At 45.8% G+C, this 23,977-nt stretch overlaps 1 long non-coding RNA gene across 1 annotated transcript in view; it reads right to left on the reverse strand.

Annotated features, from left to right (window-relative positions):
• The window catches only part of LOC123746763 (uncharacterized), a 248,519-nt gene extending 225,595 nt beyond the window's left edge, over nucleotides 1-22,924 (reverse strand). Inside the window, exon 1 of the long non-coding RNA XR_006771557.2 lies at nucleotides 22,886-22,924. This is a non-coding gene — a long non-coding RNA (uncharacterized lncRNA). The remainder of the gene's footprint in view (nucleotides 1-22,885) is intronic.
• Nucleotides 22,925-23,977: the final 1,053 nt, after the last annotated feature.

Consider the following 23,977-nt stretch of genomic DNA (forward strand, 5'->3'; position numbering starts at 1 on the left):
GATGGGTGATGGTGGTGATGGTAATGGGTGATGCATGCTATTTGCGGTGATGGGTGCCGTTGGTTGCGGTGATGGGAATGGGTATCACGCATACACCTGACTCCATTACTCTTCCCAGGTGATCCACAGGAAGAATGAATGAAGAAAGTAGTATGTGGGAATTGAATCTCATGTTTAATCGAGCAGTGTGCTGCTAGCATCTCCCCCCCCCCCCACAACACAACACAAGCGTGAGAGTGTTGCTGGCCTCTCCCCCCCCCCCCCCCCCCACCCACAACACAAGTGCAATACTGAGTTGCGACTAACAAAGACGTTGGCTGAAGAAGATATGGGGCGAGGAGGGACTGAAGAAAATGTAGGGCAGGGGGAAGGGGGGCTAAGGAAAACGATGTGAAGGACCGACAAACTCGTAGATGCTGGGGGAAGCTGACGAAGACGTTACGTCAGCTCCCCTCCTCCTTCCGTTTTCCTCAGGGGGAGCTGAGGAAAACGGAAGGAGGAGAGGAGAGGGGACACTGAAAAATACACTTGCTGCGCAAATCACCTCGACCGAACCACCAGCTAAAGAGTAAATCCGCAACAAATCCCCCGTCACATCTGTCTCAAGTCAGACGGCGTCGACAGGGCAATTATGATCCCTGTCAGTCACTGTTCGACCAGTCAGGGAAGCCTCAGCTGTGTCAGGCTTCACACAAATGTATCTGTCCTCAGCAGCGTGTAATTTATCGTATGTTCTGCATGATAATAAAACTTTATTTTTTATTTTTGCGACACAATAAGAATCTTTTAACGCTCTCAAGTTCAAGTTGAACTTGAGACACAGAGGGCGTGGCGCTCTGTGCACGCGAGAAACTCAAATTCCGCTAAAATTATTATGAATACTTTTTTTCGAGTGTGTGTGACAGAGACATATTAAAAAATGACAAATTACATACATATATCTAGTCACACAAATGCTAATTTTATACAGTTAGGCATATATATATATACATACATACAAACACACAAAGTGGTTAGACGCAGATTAATGAAGATTGAGCCACCAAGAGGTGGCACGGGCATGAATAGCCCCTCAGGCATGGGAATGAATAGCCCCGAAAGGGGGGTAGGTGCAGTAAACCCTTAAATTAATAGAAATACACGTATTGAAACTATGAGATAAATCCGCAAGTGTATCTACAACCACTTGACTACACTTGAAGAGGGGACACGACTACAGCAAGAGGGGACACGACTACAGCAAGAGGGGAATGAAGTAACGACGAAGAGGAGACTAACAGCTCAATCCTAGTAAGTCAATGTGATCACTCCTACTGTTTTTCTCTGAAACTCAACACAAATTCAAGTTAAGGGGGGAGCTTCCCCAGATATGAGACCCGTATTCTAGGAAACGGGAAGAGAAAGGAGAGAGGGAAAGAGGGGAGAGTGGAGAAGACCTCTTCCCCAGATAGGATATCTAATCTGATGTATTTAGGATTAGATATCCTAGATTTAGAATTGCAGGGCCTCTCAATCCTGCTGGGATAAGCATACACAGTTCCAAGATACTGATAAAAAAAAAATATATAATATATATATATATATATATATATATATATATATATATATATATATATATATATATATACACACTATTTATACATTAATAAAATCACGACACTGATGAACTGCTTGGGAGTATATCTCATGCAGTTCACTGAGGACCGTTAAACTCGTCGCAATATATTGTGAACGAGAATAGGAAATAGGAATGAGAATTATTAGCCATGCATCAACGGCAAGCGAGGCCTTTATCAAACCCGGATATATTGGCCGGCTTCCTGGCCATTGACCTGATACTGGAGAGGGAGAGACACTGGTGCCTTGCTTCTGGTGTGTCTTGAGGAGTTTTATGTCTCGGGGGGAAAATGGCAGTGAGGTTCCTTCCTTGACTTTTATGTGTCATCGGTCTTCTTCCTTCGTCTTAACTACCTGGTTTCTGCTTTTTCCTCCTGCGTCTTTTTTTTTTCCTCCTGCTTCTCTTCCTCCTCCTCCTCCTTTACTTCCTTATCCTTCTCTCCAATTCCTCCTTACTCCTCTCCTCCTTACCCCACTTCTTCCTCCCTCCCTTCCCCCTTAGTCTTCAATTCTATTCATCCCCCTCATCCTCCTGATTTCCCTTTCAATCTAGCCTCATCCTTCAATCCCTCTATCCTCTTAACAAAAAAAAAGCCAACCAGGAGACAGTATGGGCATGAATAGCCCGTAAGTGGTAGATGTTAATTTTGTTTATTTTTAGTGAATGAATACTGCGCGCTAAGGTCGCATTTAAATCGTCAGGTTGCTATCACGGGGGAGGATACTGCTTGACAGTATTTATGAGGGTCTCTATCTGCTGGACACCTTTTTTGACCAGAAGAGTGGCAGTGTTGATGGCTTCAGGGTAGTTACTGCAAGAGTCAGGGACTCTTAAAGCTCTTCTAAAGTCGTTGATTGCTTCACAATCCAGGAGATAGTGAAGTAGTGGCTTTTCTCTGATTATTTGGCATAAAGATGCATTCCCACTTTCTGGGTTCACCAATCTCCCAGTTGCCTCTGTAACCTAGACGTTGTCTATATAACCGAACTGGTCCCTGTGGATTCACGGGAGACATCTCCCGTCACGCAGGGTGCAGTCGCACCTCCACAGATCTCCAGTATCAGCTATTGATACTGGTAATGGCTCAAAAGGGCCACCACTTACGGGCTATTCATGCCCGTGCCACCTTTTGGGTGGTTTAATCTTCATCATCATCATCCCTGTGGATTCCTTTTGGGATGTTTAACCTGTCTAACTTGGTGGCCTGAAGATACCATATAGCAGAGGGCGAACCTTCAGCTACTCTGGTGTAGATGGACTTTGTTGAGGTGTGTTTTTTGGTGATGGTGTTTTTTATGTACTCTAGGCTGGGTTGGATTGTTTTGTGGATCACTGGATAACGAGTTGCTAATTTAGCAATTTCATCGGCTTTCTCATTTAATGGGATTCCAAGATGGGATGGGATCCAGTTTAGGGTGATGTTGAGTCTTTTGCCTTTAGCTACTGCTCTTAGATACAAAATGGTGGTAATTATTTCCACATTGTCTTTCCATATTAAATACACAAGCTATAAAAGTGCTTCATCTCTCCCTCCCCCTCATCTTTCCCACTCTCTTTCATCTCTTCCTCCTTCCCCTCTTCCTCCATCTTCTCTCCCCCTCCCCACACCGCTTCTCTTACTCCTTGGCACTCTTGGATGAGTGGATGAATGGACATAACCGGGGGGATATTAATAGGGTATTAAAAGTATCAACACAGGACAGAACACGAAACAATGGATATAAATTGGATAAGTTTAGATTTAGGAAAGACTTGGGTAAATACTGGTTCAGTAACAGGGTTGTTGATTTGTGGAACCAATTGCCGCGTAACATTGTGGAGGTGGGGTCCCTCGATTGTTTCAAGCACGGGTTGGACAAGTATATGAGTGGGATTGGGTGGTTATAGAATAGGAGCTGCCTCGTATGGGCCAATAGGCCTTCTGCAGTTACCTTTGTTCTTATGTTCTCTTATCTTCTCTATTCTCTACCTCTATCACTCCCTCTCCCAATTCGCTTCCCAGTTACTGTAGACATCCCTTTAACACTCAAGATAACTCTCCCACCCTCTCTCTCTCTCTCCTCCCTCTTTCTCCCTCTTTCTCTCCCTCTTTCTCTCTTCCTCTGCTTGTTTTCTTGCCTCTATCTTATGTACATTTTGTGTGTGTTTCTTCCTAGTTACGATATGTATTTTACTTCAAATATGTTATCGTTGTCGTGTGGTGTCATGTTTGTTATCTGGTTCTCCAGTGTTCATGGAATATTAATTATGATAACGCATTTTATCCCTGCTTCAGAGATATTTATTTTTTCTGTTTGATTCTGACGTACCTGTCTATCTGTCTGTCTGTCTGTCTGTCTGTCTGTCTTAATTTTAATTATGGGAAATATATTTTCGTCTGTCTTATGTAATTCCTTCGCTCTTCCTTTCCCCTTCCTCCTCTTCCTTCCTTCTTTCTTTCCTTCATTCTTTCCTTCCTTCTCCACCGCCTCATCTTCCTTCCCGATTTTGAAGGCTCTGCAGCCAAAAACGGGGTAACAAGAAATAATATTTTTTGCGGCCAAAAACTTAGTCTGTCGCCTATCCGTTGGGAAGAGGAGTCCTGGCACGTTCAACACAGTCTCAGCTTGTCAGGTCACGCAAACTCTCCACCACGGCGAAGTGGTGATCCAAATATGTGAAGGCGTGGAGAGAGAGAGAGAGAGAGAGAGAGAGAGAGAGAGAGAGAGAGAGAGAGAGAGAGAGAGAGAGAGAGAGAGAGAGAGGAATGACAAGGTAGCAAGGAAATGGGGGAAGAAGGAGGGGGAGGCTTAAGGGGGAAGGGGGAGTGGGTACGAATATGTGTAGGGGGAGTAACTGAGAGATGACATGCGTCAATCAGGCTTAAAGTACGTAAGCCAATCAGAGATAAAGCGGTGACTGGTTGGGTTAGGTGGGGGGTGGGGGGGGAGGAAGAGGTGAAAGAGGGGAGCCAGTCAAGGGGTCAGGGGGGGGGAGGGGGTTAAGGGGGGGAGGCAGAGAAGGGAATTGATGCAATAACCCCCCCCCCCCCTTCCCAGGATTGACCAGTATAACTACGGTGAATCACTTATATTGTGAACTGTGTGTATATATATATATATATATATATATATATATATATATATATATATATATATATATATATATATATATATATATATATACACACATTTTCTTCTGACCTCCATGAACAGGATTAGAGATCTGTTAAACATATAATTTAGTGATTTACTGAACAATCAACCACAGGTGATTGTAATGCTTTTAAAATGCTAATCTAACCTACATACATAAACACACACACATTTACGCCTATCCTACATAAACAGTGATCGAGGTATGTACTGTCTTTACATAATACTATTAGTGCGCGTTCACAAAGCTGAAATACAATTCCGATCAGCTTACACATACCCTGTATACACATATGTATATATATGTACACACATATATATATATATGTACACACATATATATATTAAATGTGTGTGTGATTGTAGTGGCATGTGGACCGTTGTATCGAGTGATGTCCTATGAATAATTGAGAGATTGTGATGAATTTGTGAGATTGTGATGAATTGTTGAACAAGTGAGGATAACGAAGTGATATGTTGTAAATATGAACAGTGAACAACAGTGCTGGCTACGGTAACAACGGGGCAACGGTGACACAGTGCCCAGCGAGTGACTGGGTATAGTGAACTCTACTAATGACTGTGAGGAAACTGTGATAATGGAGTATGTTTAGAGTATAACAGCAACGCCGTAGAACTGGTTAAGTGTCATGCAGTGATTGTCAGTCTTTAACAGTGACATATGTTTAACTGTCACATGTTTAACAGTGACATATGTTTAACTGTAACATGTTTAACAGTGACATATGTTTAACAGTGACATATGTTTAACTGTCACATGTTTAACAGTGACATATGTTTAACTGTCACATGTTTAACAGTGACATAGCAGTGCTGTGAACAGAGCCATACAGGTCTCAACAGATAATGGTCAACAGTACCCTATACAATGCTTAACAGTGTAATATAGCGATTAACAGTGCCGTGCAGTGATTAGCACAAACTCTAGGAGGCCATTCATTCTCAACTACGTCGTTCAATAGTTTATTGTCGTAATAATAAGGAAACTCAGACGAACGCAAGTTATTTCGTACACAAGTTATTTCGTACACAAATTATTTCGTACACAAATTATTTCGTACACAAGTTATTTCGTACACAAGTTTGTTCGTACACAAGTTTGGTCGTACACAAGTTTGGTCGTACACAAGAACGTTCGTCAGATTAAAAAAAAAAACTAGACCCCCCAACCCAACCTAACCTAGCCTAACTTAACCCAAACCAGCCCAACCTACTCTAACGAGGGGGGTGGGGAGGGTGGGGTTGGGAGGGGGGGGGGGTGGGGAGGGGAGGTGGGGGGAGACGGGACACCACGAGCGTAGCTCTCATCCTGTAACTACACTTAGGTAATTACACTTAGGTAATTACACACACATCCCTTACTCACCGTAGACTCAGATTCATTGATTGACAAAGATTAAGCCACCCAAGAGGTGGCACGGGCATGAATAACCCGTAAAGTAGACTCAGTCTATGATTCATCTTATATACCCGCTGTTGGCCTTTGTGAGATCCTTCAGCATCTTGGCATGCGGATTAGTAATCACAGGCGGATTAACCAGGCCGGTCCATTTGGTCACCACTTGGTCCGGGAGACATCTCCCGTCACGCAGGGTGCAGTTGCGCCTCCACAGATCTCCAGTATCAGCTCTTGATACTGGTAATGGCTCGAAAGGGCCACCACTTACGGGCTATTCATGCCCGTGCCACCTCTTGGGTGGCTTAATCTTCATCAATCAATCAACCAGGCCAGCATCGCGACAGACAACATCGTTATCTCCTACACGCACTTGACCTAACCTGACCTTGCTGCTGTTTGCGCCAGTCTGAGATGTGAATGATCTTTGTCCACCGCCGGGATACAAGGCCAGGTCGAGGACCGGGCCGCGGGGACGTTGAGCCCCGAAACGTCACGACTGGTAATCACCTCAACAAAATGTTTCACTGTTATATTGCTCGGTTGTTGTACTGTGTTCTGTTGTGTTGTGATGTGTTCTGCTGTGCTGTGTTCTGTTGTGTTCTGTGTTCTGTTGTGCTGTGTTGTGTTGTGTTGTGTTCTGTTGTGTTGTGCTGTGTTGTGTTCTGTTGTGTTGTGCTGTGTTGTGTTCTGTTGTGTTGTGCTGTGCTGTGTTCTGTTGTGTTCTGTGTTCTGTTGTGCTGTGTTGTGTTGTGTTCTGTTGTGTTGTGCTGTGTTGTGTTCTGTTGTGTTGTGTTCTGTTGTGTTCTATTGTGTTGTGTTGTGTTCTGTTGTGTTCTGTTGTGTTCTATTGTGTTGTGTTGTGTTCTGTTGTGTTCTGTTCTGCTGTGCTGTGTTCTGTGTTCTGTTGTGTTGTGTTCTGTTGTGTTGTGTTGTGCTGTGTTGTGTTCTGTTGTGTTGTGTTCTGTTGTGTTGTGCTGTGTTGTGTTCTGTTGTGTTGTGTTCTGTTGTGTTGTGCTGTGTTGTGTTCTGTTGTGTTCTATTGTGTTGTGTTGTGTTCTGTTGTGTTCTGTTCTGTTGTGTTCTGCTCTGTTGTGTTCTGTTCTGTTGTGTTCTGTTCTGTTGTGTTGTGCTGTGCTCTGTTGTGTTCTGTGTTCTGTTGTGTTGTGTTGTGCTGTGTTCTGTTGTGTTGTGTTGTGCTGTGTTGTGTTCTGTTGTGTTGTGTTGTGCTGTGTTCTGTTGTGTTGTGCTGTGTTGTGTTCTGTTGTGTTGTGCTGTGTTGTGTTCTGTTGTGTTCTATTGTGTTGTGTTGTGTTCTGTTCTGCTGTGCTGTGTTCTGTTGTGTTCTGTGTTCTGTTGTGTTGTGCTGTGTTGTGTTCTGTTGTGCTGTGTTGTGTTCTGCTGTGTTCTATTGTGTTGTGTTCTGTTGTGTTCTGTTCTGTTGTGTTCTGTTCTGTTGTGCTGTGTTCTGTTCTGTTGTGTTCTGTTCTGTTGTGTTCTGTTCTGTTGTGTTGTGCTGTGTTCTGTTGTGTTGTGTGTTCTGTTGTGTTGTGTTGTGTTCAGTTGTGTTCTGTTCTGTGTTGTTACAACTGTTGTGTTCTGTTGTTACAACTATGCTTTCGTTGTGCTACTCACTGGAACAGGGGACGAGGAAATAAGTGATTAAGAGGGGCTGTTAGTGGATAGGAGGAGAGAGGGGGGGGGGCTGTGATAACTGAATAGGGAGGTTGGGGGGGGATAGGGAGGATAGAGAAAGAGGGAAGGTAGGTAGGGAGGGACGACTATGAGGCCCCGGAGGATAGGAGAGGATAAGGGAATACTGGAAGAACTGAGGCAGACTGGAAGAATGGATAAGGGGGAAAAAGGAGGATAGAGGTGAATAGGCAAAACAGTGAGAAGGGAGGGACACTGGGAGGAAGGATAGGGATAGGGAGTACTGGGAGGACAAGGTGGAACTAGAAGAGAATATGATAATACAGAGTAGGATAGGGAATGAAGATAGGAAGAGCCACAATATGTCAAGGAAGTCAGGACTAGGAAGAGAAACTACCGGATAAAAGAGATATGGGAAACAGAAGAAGATGGAAGAAGGAAGATAAAGGGAAGGGGGAAGGAAGGAAGGAAAATAGGGGGTTATGACATAATTGAAAATGAAGGAAGAGGAGGAAAAAGAATGAATGGAAAGGAACATCAATAATCTAAATACAAAAAAAAAAAAATACATTAAGGGTAACACGGTTGCATGCAAGACTGATGCAACTTCACAGGAAATATCACTTTCCGGACGAAATGCAACTAATCAGAACTTTATAACACGAAAACTGCGAACTTTGATAGCGGGCGCGGAGAGTCGGAGTGGGAGGGGAGGGGGTGGGAGCGTCCCCATGCCCCCACGCCCTCCAATGGGATGGGTTGGGGCATGGGGGGCGTTGCCCCTAACCTCCAACTGCCCCATTTGGGGGGAAGGGGGCGAGCCTTGCCTAGCCTTACCCCCCCCCCCGCATCAGCAACACACAGGAACCTGTACATCAGTTGATTGACAGTTGAGAGGCGGGACCAAAGAGCCAGAGCTCAACCCCCGCAAGCACAATTAGGTGAGTAAAATTAGATGAGTACACAACACATGTATACGCATGGAGATGACGCACAAGCGCGTACGCATCGCACTATAGATCGGGAGTCAGCGCATTAGACAACCGACAGTTAAAAAGGCGGGGTCCAAGAGCTAGCACCTCCATGTGGCAGGTACAAATACTGAATACACAACCCTGGAATATGCAGCCCCCGATTATATTAAATCCTCAACTAATCATAAAATACTGCTATGGAAAACCACAGAAAATGCTACTAGGCTTATCACAGGACATGATAACGACATACAAGATTATTGGTGAACAAAATGAATCTAGAAGCAATGTTGGAAATTTAAAAAAAAATCAAATAAGGGGAACATAAACGGAAACTGGATACAAATTTTTTCATAGCATTCAAGAGAAATGGTCAGTGAAAATTTTCAAGAAATGATAAGCATGAGAAAATATTGGAGCTGTACGATGGGCTCGAACCTCCAGTTTTTCAGAAAATGCAAAAGGGGTCACAAGGGTGTTTGTTGGTAGAGAAGCAGCTACCATAACACACCTTCAACTGCACACACGTGGTAAGAAATACACAGAAGAGATCAGTAGATAAATCAACTGATCACTCGACAGGTGTAGATTTAAGAGCTAATGCAAGACCCAATATCTACACATAGCGAAATACACATGCGAATACTGAAACAAAATCACGCACACGCAAACACACACGCGCACATACGACAATCAAGCACGCACACGCACGCACAGGGAAGCAAACACTCGACAGGGTAAAATATGACACACACACACACACACACACACACACACACACACACACACACACACACACACACACACACACACACACACACACACACACACACACACACACGCACGCACGCACTCTCACACACACACACACACACGAATAAAGCCACAAACACACAGAAACACGATAAAAGTCGTCTTTTCCTAGATTTAAGAATTATATTTGTTGTTGTTGTTTTAGATTTGGCTACTCGGAGTGAAATGTCCACGTAGCATGGGCTATGGTGATCCCAGGAGTGATATTTGTTATATGGTGTTCTTTTATACCTTCCTCTCCTAACCCCCTCCCCTCCTCTCTCTCTCTCTCTCTCTCTCTCCCTTAATTCATATCACCATAGTCCCATCAAAATACTTTAACCAAGAATCAAGACACTATATTCCACAATTTAACCCCCATAACGTTATGTATCTATGAAAATACATTGAGTCAGTGCCATGGGCTCGAACTCGCTGTAACACCACAAAGGTGTTAAGTTACATTTTATTTTACATACAACCTGAGTCAGCCAGACAGGATAGTGAAAGGCGCCAGGTTGTCTGACCTTTAGCAATGAAAAAGTCCTACCTAGGGAAGTAATGACCGCAAGTTCACAAGGGGTCAGGTCGTGTGAATTGACCTTACTTTCTGCTAAGCTGATAATTGCAGACGTTTGGTGTGGTAGGTAAAGAGCTTAAGGCAATCTACTTAGGTGGAGTTTGACTCCCAGGTTCCCCATAAATACCCATGGAACTGTACATTTGAGATGACCACGGGAGACATCTCCCGTCACGCAGGGTGCAGTCGCACCTCCACAGATCTCCAGTATCAGCTCTTGATACTGGTAATGGCTCAAAAGGGCCACCACTTACGGGCTATTCATGCCCGTGCCACCTTTTGGGTGGCTTAATCTTTATCAATCAATCAATCTACATTTGAGAGCATAGATGAGACAGAACCATATTGGCTCGAAGATCAAGCCCAAGCTTGCTTGTCGCGAAGCTGTCAAACCGGGCAAGGACTCTGTCAATCGAGCCCCCCTCTCTCTATCCAACTTAGATTCAGAGACTTTACTGAGTTGAACTTTACGGTGACAAATCTAATGTATTTCCAACGTAAGGTGTTGTGTGATTGACAGGGGTCAGTCAACCGTAGTGTCCTCAATGTCTTGTGTGGTAACTCACATTCCTCCAAGGAGTGCCGGACCAACCGGGCTGTGGTGGGTATGTGGGCCTGCGGGCCGCTCCAAGCAACAGCCTGGTGGACCAAACTCTCACAAGTCAAGCCTGGCCTCGGGCCGGGCTTGGGGAGTAGAAGAACTCCCAGAACCCCATCAACCAGGTATCAACCAGGTATCAACCAGGTACATTAATCTTGACATAATGAATATTATATTTAATTGCTTGAATTATGATACTTATGTTAAATATATAATTGATTAATTCATATGAATTGTCTTTAATTTTGTTCCCTAGATCTTTGTCAGTTGAGGCTAGAGAAGACAGCCCGCTGAGAAAACTGGTTTTAAGATTTCAATATACGAGTACATGCTTACAGTTGATACAATTATCTTTGATAACTATATCAATTAGATACCATACAATTACCTTTGATAAATAATTATCTTTGATAACTGTATGGTACAGACAAGTTCCATTCCTTGTCTTGTATGTACTGAATAGAATGGATGGTTGCAGTTGCTTTCTACTTCTACTTTTTCTACTACTCTACTATTTTCTACTTCCCACAGTGATCTCATCCTCTTCCTCACCTATATATATAAATATATATATATATATATATATATATATATATATATATATATATATATATATATATATATATATATATATATATATATATAATACGACTGTGGGTTACCTTTCCTTTGTGGCCAAAGGTACAAAGGTTCTCTGTGACCATTACGCGCCCAGGAAACATTACCCAGTCTTATAACTGGTGGAGTATACCAGATGTAAACTATGAGAAATTATTTGGCGCAGGGGAGAAGTGCCCTTTTGCGGAGTGACAGCTGGCGAGGGAGGTGTGGAAGGTGATGGATGGTGGCGGCACACTGATAGCAGTGAAATGTATTTACGATGGTGCAAATTGGAGGGAAAGAGGAAATGTAGGGGTGTAAAATGGTGTGTGAGCGAGGGAGGGAGAGAGAGAGAGAGAGAGAGAGAGAGAGAGAGAGAGAGAGAGAGAGAGAGAGAGAGAGAGAGAGAGAGAGAGAGAGAGAGAGAGAGAGAGAGAGAGAGAGAGAGAGAGAGAGAGAGTGAGTCAGAGAGAGAGTGAGTCAGAGAGAGAGTGAGTCAGAGAGAGAGTGAGTCAGAGAGAGAGTGAGTCAGAGAGAGAGTGAGTCAGAGAGAGAGAGTGAGTCAGAGAGAGAGTCAGAGAGAAAGTCAGAGAGAGAGAGAGAGAGAGAGAGAGAGAGAGAGAGAGAGAGAGAGAGAGAGAGAGAGAGAGAGAGAGAGAGAGAGTCAGAGAGAAAGTCAGAGAGAAAGTCAGAGAGAAAGTCAGAGAGAGAGAGAGAGAGAGAGAGAGAGAGAGAGAGAGAGAGAGAGAGAGAGAGACAGAGAGAGAGAGACAGAGAGAGAGAGAGAGACAGAGAGACAGAGAGAGACAGAGAGAGAGTGATTGAGTGGATGTATGTATATAAAGCAAATTTGCGAGGTATTATGCGTTCAGAAATTTCAAATAATAAATAATAAAAAAAAGCCCACGAAAAACTAAATATCAAAACTTCAAGAGACAAAATACCCAACAGCTTCCATGGCATCAACCACGAAACACATGGAATCACGGGAGTCACTGCAGTCAGAGGCCCCTGTGGGTCCATCACAGTGCCCAACCGTATTGTGGAGTGCCCACAATTACCACAATTACTAGCCGCACGGTTTTTCTTCGCGTTGATGACTGGGATAACTAATAACCCTGAGGCCAGATTCGTGAAAGCACTTACGCAAGCACTTACGAACCTGTACATCATTTCTCAATCTTTGGCGGCTTTGTTTACAATTATTAAACAGTTAATGAGCTCCGAAGCACCAGGAGGCTGTTTATAACAATAACACCAGTTGATTGGGAAGTTTTCATGCTTGTAAACTGTTTCATAAATGTAACCAAAGCCGTCAAAGATTAAGGAATGGTGTACACGTTCGTAAGTACTTGCGTAACTGCTTCGTGAATCTGGCCCCTGGTCTATACCACCTTGATACCAAACCAGTGCCAATTAACCCCGTATTCGTCCATAATCTGAGCTGTTCCTGCTTGTAGTAATTTTCACGGGTTTCGACCTGGTCTAAGGGTTTGAAAGCCTCGCTAATATCTTCCCAATCGTTGCACCCTCGTCCTCTTGCAGACCCCTGATACGGTTCTCTAGGGACTGCCGAGTCCCTGGAGAACCAAGAAAGGGACCAAAAGGTTCTGGTTCAGGGTCCAGATTCACGAAGCAGTTACGCAAGTACTTGCGAACGTGTACATCTTTCCTCAAACTTTGACGGCTTTGGTTACATTTATTAAACAGTTTACAAGCATGAAAACTTGCTAATCAACTGTTGTTATTGTTATAAACAGCCTCCTGGTGCTTCAGAGCTCATTAACTGTTTAATAATTGTAAATAAAGCCGCCAAAGATTGAGAAAAGATGAACACGTTCGTAAGTACTTGCGTAACTGCTTCGTGAATCTGGCCCCAGGAGAGGGCGGACCTTCCTCTCCCTCCCTCCCTCCCTCCCTCCCTCTCTCTCTCTCCTTGTATGGAACTCCAGGAATCAGTAAGATCCCTATATGTTGCATTGTCTCCAGGGAATCGCTGTCAACTGTGATATACGGGAAGCGGAATTGGATAGCGTTGTCTAAGCGGGTTCCCCTCGCTTACGACCGGTGTGTAATTACAAGACATTGTTGATCTGTTCTTGATGACTCTTCCTGTTTGAAGCCAAAGATTCTATTGACTTTGTTTACGAACATTGATGCACTATTGTCTGGGATTACTTTCACAAAGTTGATTTCTGGAAATGTGTTGTTATAGGTAAACGGAGCCTCTAGCATGCCCAAGTTCAGAACTGCATCAATCATTTTGTTCTGCAATGTGCCGGCGTTCTTCTGTTTTTTTTCCATGTTCTTATTCCAATTTACTGTTCACTCCATTTCTCGTCTCATCTTCAAACCTCACCCCCAGCATTCTAAAGGTAACTGTTAGCGGAAAGCGCAAAGCCATTACGAATATTGAGCACTTGGAAACGATCAGGATAAGGATTTGGAATGGGACGAGGGGGAAAGGAATGGTAGCCAAGCACTTGGACAGTCTGGGATTGAACGCCGACCTGCATGAGCGCGAGACCGTCGCTCTACCGTCCAGCCCAAGTGTTCAGACAGCATTCAAAAGTTGTCGCTGGTATAATATGAAGAGCAAGGACGTAGGGAGCCGGTCGGCCGAGCGGACAGCACGCTGGACTTGTGATCCTGTGGTTCTGGGTTCGATCCCGGGCGCCGGCGAGAAACAATGGGCAGAGTTTCTTTCACCCTATGCCCCTGTTACCTAGCAGTAAAATAGGTACCTGGGTGTTAGTCAGCTGTCACGGGCTGCTTGGGGGTGGAGGCCTGGTCGAGGACCGGGCCGCGGGGACACTAAAGCCCCGAACTCATCTCAAGATAACCTCAAGAAGACGTACCTACGACAGACCCCCAGGGCAAGCCGCGTGTATATATACTACTCCTATATATACTATATATCCTATACTACGACACCTCTCCGCGCTAATACCGTTTCCTTCTCCTACAACGCGATTCAGATCCTTCTAAGAAGATTTTCTTCAGTTTCTTGGCCCCTAACCACTTGGGCTGGACGGTAGAGCGACGGCCTATCTTCACGCAGGTCGGCGTTCAATCCCCGACCGTCCAAGTAGTTGGGCACCATTCCTTTCCCCCCGTCCCATCCCAAATCCTTATCCTGACCCCTTCCAAGGGCTATATAGTCGTAATAGCTTGGCGCTTTCCCCTGATAATTCCCTTCCCTTCAGTTTCTTGGGTCTCCATCTTCGTCTTCAGCTTCTCGTGAGGACGCAGCATCACAGATAACAACAGGAACACTCTCCCATCATCACATATAACAGGAAGACTCTCCCATCATCACAGATAACAACAGGAAGACTCTCCCATCATCACAGATAACAACAGGAAGACTCTCCCATCATCACAGATAACAACAGGAAGACTCTCCCATCATCACAGATAACAACAGGAAGACTCTCCCATCATCACAGATTACAACAGGAAGACTCTCCCATCATCACAGATAACAACAGGAAGACTCTCCCATCATCACAGATAACAACAGGAAGACTCTCCCATCATCACAGATAACAACAGGAAGACTCTCCCATCATCACAGATAACAACAGGAAGACTCTCCCATCATCACAGATAACAACAGGAACACTCTCCCATCATCACAGATAACAACAGGAAGACTCTCCCATCATCACAGATAACAACAGGAACACTCTCCCATCATCACAGATAACAACAGGAAGACTCTCCCATCATCACAGATAACAACAGGAAGACTCTCCCATCATCACAGATAACAACAGGAAGACTCTCCCATCATCACAGATAACAACAGGAACACTCTCCCATCATCACAGATAACAACAGGAAGACTCTCCCATCATCACAGATAACAACAGGAACACTCTCCCATCATCACAGATAACAACAGGAAGACTCTCCCATCATCACAGATAACAACAGGAAGACTCTCCCATCATCACAGATAACAACAGGAAGACTCTCCCATCATCACAGATAACAACAGGAACACTCTCCCATCATCACAGATAACAACAGGAAGACTCTCCCATCATCACAGATAACAACAGGAAGACTCTCCCATCATCACAGATAACAACAGGAAGACTCTCCCATCATCACAGATAACAACAGGAAGACTCTCCCATCATCACAGATAACAACAGGAACACTCTCCCATCATCACAGATAACAACAGGAACACTCTCCCATCATCACAGATAACAACAGGAAGACTCTCCCATCATCACAGATAACAACAGGAAGACTCTCCCATCATCACAGATAACAACAGGAACACTCTCCCATCATCACAGATAACAACAGGAAGACTCTCCCATCATCACAGATAACAACAGGAAGACTCTCCCATCATCACAGATAACAACAGGAACACTCTCCCATCATCACAGATAACAACAGGAAGACTCTCCCATCATCACAGATAAAAACAGGAAGACTCTCCCATCATCACAGATAAAAACAGGAAGACTCTCCCATCATCACAGATAACAACAGGAACACTCTCCCATCATCACAGATAACAACAGGAAGACTCTCCCATCATCACAGATAAAAACAGGAACACTCTCCCATCATCACAAACATCAACACTAAACAAAAAAAATACACTATAAATTCCCAAAGATAACATATACCGTTAAGGAATGATGATAACTGTCAATCACACGCAGCGTCTGATATCCTTGTTAATTACATTGACTGAATTTCCTGAAATCATTGAGCCTGCTGGTGAATATGTCCACACGTCTGGCTTCTCTCTCTCTCCATCCGGCTCGTGTCGGGTGATTCCGGCTCCAGGACAAATATAATGCGTAAACATCGTCCGGAAATGGAACTTGTTTGAGGAAATTGGCTCCCACTGGTGGCTAATTCAATGACAAGTTTATTAATACCAAATATTCTGAACCCGACACAACGACGCGGGCAGTGTGACTATACTGTGTGTGTTGGTGTGTGTGTGTGTGTGTGTGGGGGGGGTGTAGGGGGTTGCTGGTGGTGAGGGGGGGGGTGTAGGGGGTTGCTGGGGGGTGAGGGGGGGTGTAGGGGGTTGCTGGGGGGTGAGGGGGGTGTAGGGGGTTGCTGGGGGTGAGGGGGTGGGGGTGTAGGTGGCTGCTGGTGGGGGGGAGGGTGTAGGTGGTTGCTGGGGGGTGAAGGGGGGGTGTAGGTGGTTGCTGGGGGGTGAGGGGGGTGTAGGTTGCTGCTGGGGGGGTGTAAGTGGTAGGTGGGGGGGGGTGAAGGTGGTAGCTGGGGGCGGGGGGAGGGTTGTAGGTAGTTACTGGGGGTTGGAAGGGGTGTAGGTGGTAGCTGGGGGTGGGGCATGTAGGTGGCTGCTGGTGGTGGGGGGGGGGAGGGTGTAGGTGGCTGCTGGTGGGGGGGGGGGGGAGGGTGTAGGTGGCTGTAGGTGGGGGGGGGGTGGGGCATGAAGTTGGCTGCTGGTGGGGGGGGAGGGTGTAGGTGGCTGTGGGGGGGGGTGTAGGTGGCTGTTGGGTGGGGTAGTAGATGGGTACTTAAGGGGTGGTAGTGGTGGTGGGGGGGGGGTAGTGGTAGTGAGGGGTGCTCACTTACCTATCAATGACCAGCTCTAGCTCTTCATACCCTGGCTACTAGATTCATTGTATCCTTTGCGTTATACTGTCACTATTCTGACGTTTGAATTCTTTGTCGAATCTGGCCTTAAAGTTGTGGATGGAGGAGGCTTCCACAACACCTTCTTTCACTGCATTCAACTTGTTAAATACAGGTAAAAAGAGAACATTTCTTCAATCAGGATTCTTGCCTCCACTTCTATGTCCTCTCGTCCTACTTTCTATCACTTTAAACAGGCTATCCTTCCTCCACCTCAATTCCCCTAAACATTTTATATGTTGCGATCATGTCCCCCCCACCTCTGTTTATTCTCTCCTCATAGCTTAAGACCTCTACAGTTCCGATACTACTCTTGTTACAAACTTCTGTACTTTTATAAATCGTGGTTACAAGCTCCCCCCCCCCCACTCAACCACTTGGGCTGGACGGTAGAGCGACGGTCTCGCTTCATGCAGGCCGGCGTTCAATCCCCGACCGTCCAAGTGATTGGGGCACCATTCCGTTCCCCCCCGTCCCATCCCAAATCCTTATCCTGACCCCTTCCCAGTGCTATATAGTCGTAATGGCTTGGCGCTTTCCCTTGATAATTCCTCTTCCTTCCAAACAGCGCAGTTCCAGGTCGGTGCAGCATATTCGAGTACTGCTTTAACAAAGGCTGTGTATCTTGCCTTGAAAGAGCTCTGGTTTAGCAATTTTTAAATGACGTCCTAAGGTTTGGCAGCGTTTCACATGCTGCTGATGCTACACTGTTTATGTGTGCCTCTAGAGATAATGTTGGGAATATATCGAATCTCAAATCGTTTTCACTCTCGACTAATGTAGTTGCATTCTCCTTGTGGTGAGAAGGAGAATGCAACCAGCTATCACCATACAACCCACCTGCCACCATACAAGCCACTTATCACCATACAAGCCACCTGCCACCATACAAGCCACTTATCACCATACAAGCCACCTGCCACCATACAAGCCACTTATCACCATACAAGCCACCTGCCACCATACAAACTTTATTATTATTACTAAATATTCCTGCTGCCACAGACAGAAAGAATACATAAAGAGGCAGAAGAGGATGACAGGTGGAAAAGAAGAGGCAGAGTAAAAGAGGGAAGAGACAAGGAGAAACAAAAACAGGAAGAACGAAACGGTAAGAAAAACGGTGCAAGTAGAAAAAGCCGAGCCATGTCAACAGAAGGCTGAAGAGAAAGATAAGATGACGATAACAAACGTAAGGCCGATAACCCAGGGACAAGAGGCGACGCGATAACCCAAAGGAGGGGGAGAGAGGGGGAACAAAGAGGTAGGGGACAAGAAGAGGGGGGCGAAGAGGGGGGCGAAGAGGGGGGCGAAGAGGGGGGCGAAGAGGGGGGCGAAGAGGGGGGCGAAGAGGGGGGCGAAGAGGGGGGCGAAGAGGGGGGCGAAGAGGGGGCAAAGTGGGGGCGAAGAGGGGGCAAAGTGGAGGCAAGAGAAATTGGGGTTTGGGGAAAAAGCCCGAAAACCCCCCAAATTTCCACCTTGCAGGTAAATTGGAGGCGTGGTGTTAATGAGGCCCTAATTACCCAAGCCAGGTGGGGTCCGGTTACGCCTAATGGGACCGGAGCCGGATACCGCCGCCCTTGTCTAAACCAATTATCCGTTACGGGGGCTGTGACTACCGCGTGTTAACCGGCCGATTACTGCATATCCGGCCGCCCGTCTTGGGAATACTTCGGAAGATGATTGTTAGAGGAACGGAATATGGGAGGGGGGGGGGAGGGAGGATTGCTGAGTAATGTTGTATTGTATTGTGCTGTATGGTATTGTATTGTGCTGTATGGTATTGTATTGTGCTGTATGGTACTGTATTGTTGTGTATGGTATTGTATTGTGCTGTGCTGCATTGTATTGTGCTGTACGGTATTGTATTGTGCTGTATGGTACTGTATTGTGCTGTATGGTATTGTATTGTGCTGTATGGTATTGTATTGTGCTGTATGGTACTGTATTGTTGTGTATGGTATTGTATTGTGCTGTGCTGCATTGTATTGTGCTGTACGGTATTGTATTGTGCTGTATGGTATTGTACTGTGCTGTATGGTACTGTATTGTTGTGTATGGTATTGTATTGTGCTGTATGGTATTGTATTGTGCTGTATGGTATTGTATTGTGCTGTATGGTACTGTATTGTTGTGTATGGTATTGTATTGTGCTGTGCTGCATTGTATTGTGCTGTACGGTATTGTATTGTGCTGTATGGTACTGTATTGTGCTGTATGGTATTGTATTGTGCTGTATGGTATTGTATTGTGCTGTGCTGCATTGTATTGTGCTGTATGGTACTGTATTGTGCTGTATGGTATTGTATTGTGCTGTGCTGCATTGTATTGTGCTATATTGTATTGCCGTTATCGATACATAATAAATTTCAATTTATTATGATTGTGATCTCAAATTATCAAATCACTACGTACCTACCTCCCTCCCTCCCCCCCCCCCCCCCTCTCTCTCTCTCTCTCTCTCTCTCTCTCTCTCTCCCTCCCTTCTCTCTCCCTCCCTTCTCTCTCTCTCTCTCTCTCTCTCTCTCTCTCTCTCTCTCTCTCTCTCTCTCTCTCTCTCTCTCTCTCTCTCTCTCTCTCTCCCTCCCTCCCTCCTTCCCTCTCTCCCAGGATCCCCGGTCAGATTCGTGCTATAGCTACCCCTACACCGGGACTGATTGGAACGCATTCCCAAAATTCCAACCATTACCTTCCTGGAATCTCACCACTCGGGCCTCGTCCCGGGCTCACATGACTATTGTTGTTGGCATGTAGCCTCACAAGCTGCGGATCTCCTCCTCACAAAAGAACGCCCCCCTCGATAACCATTCTGGCTTTTCTTTTTAAGGAACGTAAGTCAGGAGTCAGTAAAGTCAGTAAGTAAGTCAGTAAAGTAAGTCAGTAAAGTAAGTCAGTAAATAAGTAACTAAGTAAGTCAGAACGTGAGTAAGTCAGGACGTGAGTAAGTCCGAACGTGAGTAAGTCGGAACGTAAGTCGGAACGTGAGTAAGTCGGAACGTAAGTCAGAACGTGAGTAAGTCAGAACGTGAGTAAGTCAGAACGTGAGTAAGTCAGAACGTGAGTAAGTCAGAACGTGAGTAAATCAGAACGTGAGTAAGTCCGAACGTGAGTAAGTCGGAACGTGAGTAAATCGGAACGTGAGTAAGTCGGAACGCGAATAAGTCGGAACGCGAATAAGTCGGAACGCGAATAAGTCGGAACGCGAATAAGTCGGAACGCGAGTAAGTCAGAACGCGAGTAAGTCAGAACGCGAGTAAGTCAGAACGCGAGTAAGTCAGAACGTGAGTAAGCCAGAACGTGAGTAAGTCAGAACGCGAGCAAGTCGGAACGCGAGCAAGTCGGAACGCGAGCAAGTCGGAACGCGAGCAAGTCGGAACGCGAGCAAGTCGGAACGCGAATAAGTCGGAACGCGAATAAGTCGGAACGCGAATAAGTCGGAACGCGAATAAGTCGGAACGCGAATAAGTCGGAACGCGAATAAGTCGGAATGCGAGTAAGTCAGAACGCGAGTAAGTCAGAACGCGAGTAAGTCAGAACGCGAGTAAGTCAGAACGTGAGTAAGCCAGAACGTGAGTAAGTCAGAACGCGAGCAAGTCGGAACGCGAGCAAGTCGGAACGCGAGCAAGTCGGAACGCGAGCAAGTCGGAACGCGAGTAAGTCGGAACGCGAATAAGTCGGAACGCGAATAAGTCGGAACGCGAATAAGTCGGAACGCGAGTAAGTCAGAACGCAAGTAAGTCAGAACGCGAGTAAGTCGGAACGCGAGTAAGTCGGAACGCGAGTAAGTCGGAACGCGAGTAAGTCGGAACGCGAGTAAGTCGGAACGTGAGTAAGTCAGAACGTGAGTAAGTCAGAACGTGAGTAAGTCAGAACGTGAGCAAGTCAAAACATGAGTAAGTCAGAACGTGAGCAAGTCAAAACGTGAGTAAGTCAGAACGTGAGTCAGAACGTAAGTCAGAACGTGAGTCAGAACGTGAGTCAGAACGTAAGTCAGAATGTAAGTCAGAACGTGAGCAAGTCAGAACGTGAGCAATTCAGAACGTGAGTAAGTCAGAACGTGAGAAAGTCAGAACGTGAGTAAATCGGAACGCGAGTAAGTCGGAACGCGAGTAAGTCGGAACGCGAATAAGTCGGAACGCGAATAAGTCGGAACGCGAATAAGTCAGAACGCGAGTAAGTCAGAACGCGAGTAAGTCAGAACGCGAGTAAGTCAGAACGCGAGTAAGTCAGAACGCGAGTAAGTCAGAACGCGAGTAAGTCAGAACGCAAGTCAGAACGCAAGTCAGAACGCGAGTAAGTCAGAACGTGAGTAAGTCGGAACGCGAGTAAGTCGGAACGCGAGTAAGTCGAGTATAGCTTGTCGTGCTATGAAGAGCAATATCTCCATTTTCTATGACAAGCTGAAGTGTACTTCTATGACAAGCTGAAGTGTACTTCTATGACAAGCTGAAGTGTACTTCTATGACAACCTGAAGTGTACTTCTATGACAAGCTAAAGTGTACTTCTATGACAAGCTAAAGTGTACTTCTATGACAAGCTGAAGTGTACTTCTATGACAAGCTGAAGTGTACTTCTATGACAAGCTGAAGTGTACTTCTATGACAAGCTGAAGTGTACTTCTATGACAAGCTGAAGTGTACTTCTATGACAAGCTGAAGTGTACTTCTATGACAACCTGAAGTGTACTTCTATGACAAGCTGAAGTGTACTTCTATGACAAGCTGAAGTGTACTTCTATGACAACCTGAAGTGTACTTCTATGACAAGCTAAAGTGTACTTCTATGACAAGCTGAAGTGTACTTCTATGACAAGCTGAAGTGTACTTCTATGACAAGCTGAAGTGTACTTCTATGACAAGCTAAAGTGTACTAATACAGTGGATGAATGCAATCGTGGCGACTGAGCACTCTGCATTCATAAGCTATATTGCTTCACACACACACACACACACACACACACACACACACACACACACACACACACACACACACACACACACACACACACACACACACACACACATCCACACCACACCGGAGACTGTAGGACGCTCCACCATCTGCATTTCCAAGCTCGCCCCTTCGACAAACCCACAAATGCATTTAACATGGAATTTGGCACCAGAGGTGAAAGAAACTGCTCATGTGTTTCTGCCTCTGCCAGGGTTCGAACCCGGGCCCTTAGGACTACGACCCCAGAGCGCTGTCCACCTAGCCGCGAAACCCCTCATAATATGTATGCGCGCGTTAGAGAGGATATGTAGGATAAGTAATACAGGAAAAAAGATTGGTTAGAAAGGCGAGGTCCAAGAGTTAACAGCTCTGTTCTGCAGGCACAAATAGTAAATTCACTATTTCAATACTAGCCTAAATTACACAAAAGAGAAAACCAGACTAGCATAATGGAACACGCCACCTATGATTCGTCCTAATCAGGGGAAAAACATTACACAATCGCAATGAATTAGAACTCACACTCTCTCCTGATACCCGCCAAACACACACCGAAACTACGACGTTGGTACAACGTTCGAACAACTTTTAAGACCTCCTAACCAGTTATAACAACCAATATAGCAAGTTGTAACAACGTTCTAATACGTCATAAACACATCAAGCCAAGATGTAACAACTTTATTACAAGTTGTAACAAGCGGAAAATAGAGACAGTTACGGTTTGTGTTTCCAAGGTAGTTACCAAATTTGGCCCTAAACGCTAAGCAACATCTTGGACCAGTTCTCTAAACTCACCACATAACACAGAATTGGCCCTCAATAGGGAACATGAGATACGACTCGACGTCCTGTATGTGGGAACATGATCTAGAACTCACGCTAAACGGACGGGGGAACATGAGGTGGGACTCACCTTAAAACCATCAGGCGAAGACTCATTTTCACATCGTCTGAAAGAGTGGAAAGACAGGATTAATTCATCATTCTGTGGTGCAGTGGAGGAAGTTGTTGACACACACGAACATGTCTTCCATGTTCCCTTTGGGGGTGATGGGTAGGAAAGGGGGGGGGGTGAGGGGTAGGAAGGGGGGGGGTGAGGGGTAGGAAGGGGGGTGAGGGGTAGGAAGGGGGGTGAGGGGTAGGAAGGGGGGTGAGAGGTAGGAAGGGGGGTGAGAGGTAGGAAGGGGGGTGAGGGGTAGGAAGGGGGGTGAGGGGTTGGAAGGGGGAGGGGTAATGGGAAGGGGGGTGAGGGGTAGGAAGGGGGGGTGAGGGGTAGGAAGGGGGGGTGAGGGGGTAGGAAGGGGGGGGTGAGGGGGTAGGAAGGGGGGGGTGAGGGGGTAGGAAGGGGGGGGTGAGGGGGTAGGAAGGGGGGGTGAGGGGTAGGAAGAGGGGGTGAGGGGTAGGAAGAGGGGGTGAGGGGTAGGAAAGGGGGGTGAGGGGGTAGGAAGGGGGGGTGAGGGGGTAGGAAGGGGGGGGTGAGGGGGGGTAGGAAGGGGGGGTGAGGGGGTAGGAAGGGGGGGTGAGGGGGTAGGAAGAGGGGGTGAGGGGTAGGAAAGGGGGTGAAGGGAGGAAGGGAGCGTTATACCCCAAACATATATACAAACATTATTATATAACTACAATATATACAATTATAAACCTCCCTAATACATGTGAACATTAAACCTTTAACATATGTAAATATATAACCATTAAACCCCTAATATATGCATATATAAATACAAGCATTAAACCCATAATATATACATGAGCATTATATTCTTCATATTAATATGACTTATGAGCCGAATATACTCGAGCGTTATGCCACGTAATATATCCGATTATGTTATCAGATTCCCCAGGAGGAAAGGGGGGGGGTGGAGGCTGGGTGGGGGGGTTGGAGGGGGGGTATTTGGCGGGAGGAGATTGGGGAAGCGGAGGGGGTCAGTAAGTACTCAGTTTTTGGGTCTAGAAAGCCGTGGTAAGGCTTGTCACTCCCCAGTGTATATTGGACGGACGGACG

This window comes from Procambarus clarkii, chromosome 93, assembly GCF_040958095.1.
Source record: "Procambarus clarkii isolate CNS0578487 chromosome 93, FALCON_Pclarkii_2.0, whole genome shotgun sequence".
Classification (NCBI taxonomy): Eukaryota; Metazoa; Arthropoda; class Malacostraca; order Decapoda; family Cambaridae; genus Procambarus; species Procambarus clarkii.